General features: G+C 42.1%; 1 long non-coding RNA gene across 1 annotated transcript; it reads right to left on the minus strand.

Moving 5' to 3' along the window:
• Positions 1-1,197: 1,197 nt before the first annotated feature.
• LOC117875599 lies at positions 1,198-6,874 on the minus strand. The gene is made up of 4 exons (XR_004645300.1): positions 6,804-6,874; positions 3,698-3,746; positions 3,485-3,593; positions 1,198-2,899 (listed from the first exon to the last, which is right to left on the minus strand). It is a non-coding gene; the product is annotated as an uncharacterized LOC117875599 (long non-coding RNA).
• Between the last annotated feature and the right edge of the window lie 2,255 nt (positions 6,875-9,129).

Here is a 9,129-nt window from a genome sequence, read left to right on the forward strand (position 1 = left end):
CAGAACCAGGAGACTGGGACTAGGAACCAGCAGGGTGAGCAGAGAAGCACTTACAGCTGCAACTGAAGTCAATGGAAGCTGTGCTTTGAACATATAAAGTGCTATATAATGCTAAAAGGCTAATGAAAAATTAGGTCCTAAGTAGCTCAAATCAGGCACCCAAAATTAGTATCTACTTTTGACCTTAATCTTTTTCTCTCAGCTCCCCATCTGCAAAATGGGAATAATACCCCCCTGATCTCACTGGAGTGTTGTGAAAACAAATAAATTAATAATCGTGAACTACTCAGATACTATAGTGATGAGTGCCATAGAAAAGCCCATGAGAAAATTAATAATTCTGTCTTCAGAGCAGGGTCAGAATAGCGTGCAGTAAATAAGTCCTAGGGTTACATACTGAATAGCAAGGAGAAAACAAAATATTAATTAGGTACCAATATCGCACAGGCAACCTTAATTCTGATATATCATAACTTTTGAGTGGTTGATTTTGCAGTCATAAGAATTCTGTTAATGTAGGGCATGCAGTTGTTGGGGGTGTCATGTTAATTAGTCTATCCTTTCACTATGTGTTTCTGTTCCTGGCCAGCTGCCCACCTTCACAGTTGTGCATATGGGAGCCCAGGTATAAGAGCCTGGTTTGTACTGTTGATGCTGCTTGTGCATGGGAAGTGCTGCATAATAATTTCTCCAATTTTTTTCTATCTCTGTTAGTTCAAGTGATGGAATTCCTGGGGGAATTTGAACTTGTTATATGTGTATATGCAAGAGATGAGTCTTGTGCCAAAGCAGTGGCAGTAGCTTTCATAGCTAGGGGATGGGATGCACACATGGGACCCTCAGGCATTTCAGAAATGGACTCTCACAATGCTGCTGCTTCAGATGCTGTTAGCTTCACTGGCTCTTCCCTCTTTCTGGGCTGTTGTCCATCTATCTGCACTGAGTTAGCATTTGTCCTGTTTCCCTGTTCTCCAGCCAATTAATTCACACTTTCAATCTCACTCTCTTCCTTGGTAAGTCTGCTGCTTCTTGGACATCCATTATCCCTCCATTGTGGTACCTACCTACCTACAGAAGTCTGGGGCTTTCAGTGCTTCTTATAGGCAATCAGGGCAGGCTTTAGGGTTGTCAAGATGGCAGATGAAATATTTTCTTCCTCTCCCCCCCCCGCCCCTAAAAAGCCCCAGTCTTACCACCACAGCCTTCCTCACTGCCCCAAACTTAAAGACTAATTTTACATTTAAAAGGGTTGGGTCAGGGGGACTTCTTCCCCTGCAGCAGATGTAAGTGGAGTCCTACTCAAGTAGTTCAGATACCATAGTGATGGGCACAATATAAGAACCTCAATAGAATAGTGCTCTATGTGCTACAGACCATGCACAATTGTCAACACTTACATGAACTTTCAAGGAACAATCCTTGAAATAAGCCAGGGCTGTAAGGCCATCACACTGTACAGATGCCCTGAGACTGGGGGGATTTTGGCCATGGATCTGCAGTCTTTGCAGAATTTCAAGGACATGGCTCTGCTTCCTCAGCCTGTACACAAGCCCCTTCCCTGTGCTGGCCTGACTTAGCAGATGACTGCACCATTTATTTATTTATTAGCATTTTTTCAATTCCCACAGGCTTCTTGGCAGGCCAAGTACATTTGGCCCAGAGTTTTCACTGTAGTCACCTGAGTTTTGAAACCCAATTATCCTGTGGTCTGGGTCCAGGATTTCAACTTCATTGTGCTTACTGCACTGAAAGTGCAAAGCACTGACAATGCAATTCTTTTTCTATTTACTTTATGAAATTAAAGGACTGGAAAAATCAATTTTCTTTCTGTTATAATATGTTTTGGGACAACCAGCGTATTGTAAATATCAAACATGCACAGAAATACATTAAGAGTATCATGCTGCTGGGAGCTTTCTGAGGGCGTGTTGCTTCATCCCTCATGCAGTCAACCCCCTCCCTAAAGTTAAGGCACAAGGACCCAGATCAATGTTAGGTACTTAAAATGCCTTTGAGAATCTGGGCCAAAATCTCCAAGGGCACTCTAGGTTGTGCACCCAACAAGGACATTTGTTACACATCTTCAGAGGGCTAGTTTGTATCCCCCACAGAACTGCTTTTCTTGGCACTTGCCAGCACGCTGAAGACCAGGCCCCCAACCCAGACCTTCCACCACCAGGATATGCCGTGCTTATTGCTATGCTAATAGGCACCTAACCCTTATTTCAAGGAGTGCAGACTGCTGCACTGTGGGATTGTTCCAGGGGTGAGGTGGGGTTCCCTTGCACCTATGCAGGAGCAGCCTTCACTTCCTCCAGTGCACTGTTTGCTGGGTACATGTTGCTTTTTATTTATTTGGTTGGTGAATTTTATTGCTTACAAACATGGGGCCATCCCAAGGATAAATCAGGGCTTCTGTGTGCAAAAATCAAGACATAGGTGACCACATCCCTGCTGCTTGCCTAGGCAGTTCCCAAAGCTGTCTGCTCTCCCAGGAAATGGCTCCCCAGAAGGCCCCAATCTGCTCCATCCATTGGCCTTGGCAGGGGTAAGGTGCAGAGTTTCACACTAAACTACTTTGTTTGTGCTAAATGAGACTTTTATGAGACAGCAGCTCTTGGCTTCAGAGAGCTCCATCCAGTTTAGAATGGATGAAGGGGGAATATTACAAGATCCATGCCTATTAATGGAACAGGTGGAGATGCCTATAGACAAATAAGCAGGTCACTGTGGGACTAACATAAAACAGATGTCCTGTCTTTTCACTCCCTGTACATTTTCTTCAAGTAAATTGCAAGTGCAGGGTTTAAGCAAGTTTGTCATTTATCATTTTTTTTAGGAACTGTTCTGCTGTTCTCATCTGCCTGTTTTCTTCCAGGATGGTGGGTCTGTTTTGATCCTGTAAAAAAACAACAACATTTAATTATCTAGAAGCTGTGTAAAGACATTTCTTGATTTATTAGTGATACATCAAATTCCATCTGCTAAACAATTGAATTTAGTGATGTTTTGCTAACTGTGTTGTGATTTAAGTTGAAAATATTGGAAGGTGTTTTGCACATAATGCAGAATTTAAAGAGCCAGAAAATACAGTCACCTGTTGTATATAGAATGTATGCCAGGAATTTTAAAAAGTGAAAAAGTCTGTGGTATTCTTCCAGCCTGACCTGTCTGTAGTTTTAGGCCTTCAGAAATGCTCTGCATGGGCAAATCCCCAGTGAAGTCACTAGGACTCTGTTCTGGTGTGGAGGTCCACATGCCTGGAACTGTTTGTAGGATTAGGGCTTTAGGTAGCTCTCATCCCTTCACTGTCAAAGCCAGGGGTGTTCTCAAATATTTTAAGCTGTTACAGAGCTATCAAGGGCCATGAACACTGAATGATTCTTCCCTACTGGAACCAGCAGGCCACTGACTTTGAATGTCTGTCTCCACAGAAGCTAATGGGCAGCAGGGAGAGTCTGAAATTCAATGGTGTGGATCATACCGTAATACAGATTGGCTGGGGATCACATCACCAGTCACTCTCCATCATATGGACCATCTTCCCTCACATTCAGGATTGTTTGACATCGCCATGGTAATCACAGCAATTGCTGACATGGAAATGCAATATTAGGAAAATCTTTATGTAGTTTTAACTGGTTTTAGAGTGATACTTGTTTTGTCCATTTTGGAAAGCATTAATGATGCTGTTTACCTTTGCTCTTCATTTCATCTGCCCCTCCTAGCTGTTCCGTTTCTTTCTGCTGTAAACAAAAAGGAGAGTCAGCACCGTACAACTAGTTAGCTCTCCTCAAGTGCTCAACAGGCAACTAGTGTTCACTAGATCATTGTTTGGAAACCTATGATCTAAGTGCTAGCATGTAAGAATTCATGTGTACCACTGACCTCTACTGGGAATGGGTGACAGGGGGTGGACCACTTGATGATTACCTGTTCTGTTCATTCCCTCTGGGGCACCTGGCATTGGCCTGTCAGAAGACAGAATACTGGGCTAGATGGACCTTTGGTCTAACCCAGTATGGCCATTCTTATGTTATGTTCAGACCAGTTCAGGCCTGTGTGAGCATATTGCCTACAGAATATAAACCCTAATGCTACCATGCTTACAACTGATAGAGATTATCCATTATCCTTACTTCTGTACCTTCTGCTAGCTGTGAAGTCCTGTAGAGAACCGTTACAAAGAACTAGTTGAGTGGTACAGTACATTACTAAATTTTCAGACAAGGTTTCAATTTTTAAATATACAGTATGTGGTTTGGCGGTTTGTTGTTAAAAGTAATTGTTACTATTTTCATATCAAGAGCCCAAGATAAATTTAGGAACTTCTGTCTTACAGTCCATACCAAAGTCCTAAGTAATATGCAGCAGCTTTGCAGGCAACATTACAACAGTCAATTACCTAAAACACTTTATAAAATATTAAGTCATTTATAGAACCATTTAATGGAAAAGAGAAATTATTAGAAACATGCCCACTAATTTAGAAATATAAGACACTTTTCAAGGCAGATAACACAGGAAATAAGATATATGATCACTGGCTTCTATTATTTATTATTAAAATCAAATGCCTTCATTTTTGGGAGCCCAGCTTCAGTCATCTTCCACGGGCCTGAAATTCCTGAACACACACTCCCTGAAAAGCAGCCCCATTTGTGTGTCCTCAAACTGGGAGCCTAAACTTGGGGTACCCAAAATCACCAGTCACTGTCTCAAAATTGGGGCCAATGTATTTCAAAACACTCCATATAAGTAATGTGTGGGCAACAGGGCCGGCTCTAGGCACCAGCAAAACAAGCTGGTGCTTGGGGCAGCACATTTTTAGGGGTGGCATGGCCGGCGCCAGAATGCCGCCCGTAAAAATGTACCCCAGCTGCCCTAGCTCACCTCCGCTGCTGCTGCCACGGCGCGCGAAACAGCTGATTCACGCACCGCTACTCGCCCTCCCTCCCAGGCTTTCAAACCTGGGAGGGAGGGGGAGATCCCGAGTGGCTGCGGCGCGGTGCCGCTTCTCCCCCTCCCTCCCTCCTTCTCTCCCTCCCTCCCTCCCAGGCTTGAGAGCCTGGGGGGAGGAGGCAGGGCTGGGGATTTGGGGAAGGGGCGGAGTTGAGGCGGGGCTGGGGGGTGGGGTAATTAAATAAGGGGGGGTGGGCGGCCAAAATTGTTTTTGCTTTGGGCCGCAAAAATCCTAGAGCCGGCCCTGGTGGGCAACAACGAAAACTTTTTTGCAGCATATTAGAAAAAAAAAATCTATTTTGCAAAATCACTATTTCTGCACATGACTGGCCCCAAAACACCATTTTGTATTAACATAGGAAAGCCTTTTACTATCTGGAAAAAACCACTAGTTTATTAACTCTTTGATGCTTTGTTTCACTCCTGGTGTGTTCCTGTGCGACATAGAGCCACCATAACAGCTCCTGTGCCATGTCCCCTCCACCCTCCACACCCCCAGGGTGCTAGGAGTGTAGCCAGGGAAAAAATGGTAGCATGATTCGGGTGTCTCCCGATTCTAACTATTCCTGGCTTCAGGGCAGCAGATGTTCTAACCTTTTCATGGGAATGAGTCCCAGAATCAGGAGATGACTTAAATAATCTTTGCCGCATTCCTTCCTGAACTGCACGGAGCACAGCTCTGAGTCAGCCCAGTATCTAGGTCTAATCTGTGCCTTGGCCTAATGAACCAAACTCTTCATTTGTTTAGACCCATTAAGAAGTCAATGGGGCCATTCATGTGATTAAGTATGAAAAGTAATGGCTACCAAATCAAGCCTTAAGTCTGGTTTTGTGCCATTTACAGGTGCTCAAAGTAACATTTTTTGCTGTAACTATGAGATAACTACAGTGTTCCTTCAGGAACTTTGGAGAATTCTCAGTAGAAAATCTGAGCATGAGAATACAATAGGCCAGTGCTTCTAGGCATTTTTGTTATATTCCAGAAGTTTACAGTCTAAGGACAAGATTATGTGTAGCATATAAGAGAGGGAGGGATAGCACTGTGGTTTGAGCATTGCCCTATTACCCCCAGGGTTGTAAACTCAAACCTTGAGGGGGCCATTTAGGGATCTGGGGCAAAACTCTGTCTGGGGATTGGTCCTGCTTTAAGCAGTGGGTTGGACTAGATGATCTCCTGAGGTCCCTTCCAATTCTTATATTCTGTGATTACCTGCAGGTCTGAATTAAAATTGAGTGTGGCTGGAATTAGGGTGTTTTTAGTTTGTGTCCTCACTTATCAATGGGATAAACTTTACTACTGGTCAGAAAAGAGAAATTATTTATAGTGGGAATTTTTTATTAACATTTCCCATAAACATGTTTTAGTTTTTCAAAGGAAAGATGAAACAGAAAATATTTTGATTTGAACAAACAATTTTTGGTTAAAATATTGTTTTCAGACATCACTTACAATAAAAAAACAGATTTCAGTTTCTAGTTTTTATTAAACATGTTTTATTCATACATTTTCATTTTGAATGAAAATCTCATTCAAGAAAACAGTTATGAGCAGCTTTAATATCTTTGATATAAAATAAAATTTGGATCTATTCAGTAACATTCAGACTCAGATTATCTCAAAACAGTTTTCAAAGCAAGGAGTTAGAGAATGGTAGTGTAATAATTATTAAGGCAAATTCAACTGACATCCCCAATGTGTTTAGAAAGAGGTTCATATTTATTTTTAATTTTCCAAGATATACTTTGACATATATCAAATACCAAATCAGAGTTCAAATAATGTGAAAGACCAGTCTTTTTTTCTATAATGGTATCATAGAATCATAGAATATATGTCTTACTTCCTCATGATCTTTGGATATTTTCTCAGATCCTTCCTCTCTTGTCTCACAAAAAGAGGATTTCAGTTCCAAAATGAGCTTTGTTCTTACACCACCTCCTCTTGGAATCTGGGAAAGTCAGAAGAAATAATATAAAGCTGCACACTATAGAACATTATTTTTAAAGTAACCCAAAAAGAGATCCTGGAAAATATCTACTGTACTTGTATCTCCAATCATTTCTTCTTTTAGAAACAGATTACCAAAGACCCAACTCTTCCACCACTGCATACAATCATGGAAATCAATGGGTGTTGTTTGAATGCAATGGTGGGAGAATGGAGCCAGAAGGACTCTGTCCGTATGGGTTAATCTTCAGACATTTAGATGCTTTTTTAGGAACATGGAAGTCCCCAACATATGCTTTTATCAAGGGAGAAGGGAACTTACATCAGGCATGTACAAAACCATTTATGCATTTAGGTGCACTTGAGGCTGAAAATTTTAGCATTACTCCCTACCTACTATGGACAGACTTGTGGAATGCGTACAGGAACATGCCCTTTTATTTTGAAAAGTCACAGGGTTTTGTTGTTGTTGTTGTTATGTCGTTTTTCCTGATTTTAACTGAAAAAAGGCTGAAGTTTTGATCAGTGAGTATAAAGATAAAACACAAATACATATAAATCTACTTCTAGAAACTCACCTAGTTCTATAAATTGACTTTCACCCTTCATCTGATTCTAATGACCAGGTTAAATACCCCTGAAAATGAAAGGCTTTGATAGAAACACTGATATTGTGTGAAGCTTAACAGCAGCAAGGCTACCTGGGTTGCTGTAATAAACTGCCTTAAGTCAATGGACTTAATAAAAACAATGGTGCCTTTGTTCTCTTACAGAGATTTCAAAATTCAGATTCACAGAAAATGAATTTTTCTGCCTGTTTATGACTGAACTGATGATGATCTAGAGTTCTACGCCATTGATGTGCTTTCTCAGGTTTAGGAATTCAATCCCATTGAGGATGAGGCTTTTACAAAGAACTGATGCTTAACATGAATAGAAGACCTTCTTATAAAAGAGGAGCTTATTGAGGAATGTACTGAATGGAATGAGCCATAGAACGAGCAAACATCATAATGAAATTGATAAAACTGTGAAACCAATAGCACATTTGCCTTCCAAAATTTCCTGCAGTTTACATGATAAATGTATACACAGCCTGAGAAAAGCAATGAGATTGGACTATGCAATTGTTACTTGATCGTAGCCTCCTAAATAGAGCAATGAAGAGAAAATCATTTCAGCTATTAACTGCAGAATGGATAAAAGCGTCATCTGGAGTTTGTTGGATTAAAAAATGTTCATTTGGGGCCTGATCCTATCCCCACTAACTTCCGTGGGCTAGATTGTAGGCAGAATTTTAGGTTAGAGTATAGCTTTTGCCACAAACCCTGAGTAAGGGGCCATACACCGGGGTGCCCGGTGCATCTTCTATGATGAGATAACTGGCTCTGTGGATGAGGGGAAAGCAGTGGATGTGTTATTCCTTGACTTTAGCAAAGCTTTTGATACGGTCTCCCACAGTATTCTTGCCGCCAAGTTAAAGAAGTATGGGCTGGATGAATGGACTGTAAGGTGGATAGAAAGCTGGCTAGATCGTCGGGCTCAACGGGTAGTGATCAATGGCTCCATGTCTAGTTGGCAGCCCGTTTCAAGCGGAGTGCCCCAAGGGTCGGTCCTGGGGCCGGTTTTGTTTAATATCTTTATTAATGATCTGGAGGATGGTGTGGACTGCACTCTCAGCAAGTTTGCAGATGACACTAAACTAGGAGGCGTGGTAGATACACTAGAGGGTAGGGATCGGATACAGAGGGACCTAGACAAATTAGAGGATTGGGCCAAAAAAAACCTGATGAGGTTCAAAAAGGACAAGTGCAGAGTCCTGCACTTAGGATGGAAGAATCCCATGCACTGCTACAGACTAGGGACCGAATGGCTAGGTAGCAGTTCTGCAGAAAAGGACCTAGGGGTCACAGTGGACGAGAAGCTGGATATGAGTCAACAGTGTGCTCTTGTTGCCAAGAAGGCGAACGGCATTTTGGGCTGTATAAGTAGGGGCATTGCCAGCAGATCGAGGAACATGATCGTTCCCCTTTATTCGACATTGGTGAGGCCTCATCTGGAATACTGTGTCCAGTTTTGGGCCCCACACTACAAGAAGGATGTGGAAAAATTGGAAAGAGTCCAGTGGAGGGCAACAAAAATGATTAGGGGTCTGGAGCGCATGACTTATGAGGAGAGACTGAGGGAACTGGGATTGTTTAGTCTCCAAAAGAGAAGAA

This window comes from Trachemys scripta, chromosome 3, assembly GCF_013100865.1.
Source record: "Trachemys scripta elegans isolate TJP31775 chromosome 3, CAS_Tse_1.0, whole genome shotgun sequence".
Classification (NCBI taxonomy): Eukaryota; Metazoa; Chordata; order Testudines; family Emydidae; genus Trachemys; species Trachemys scripta.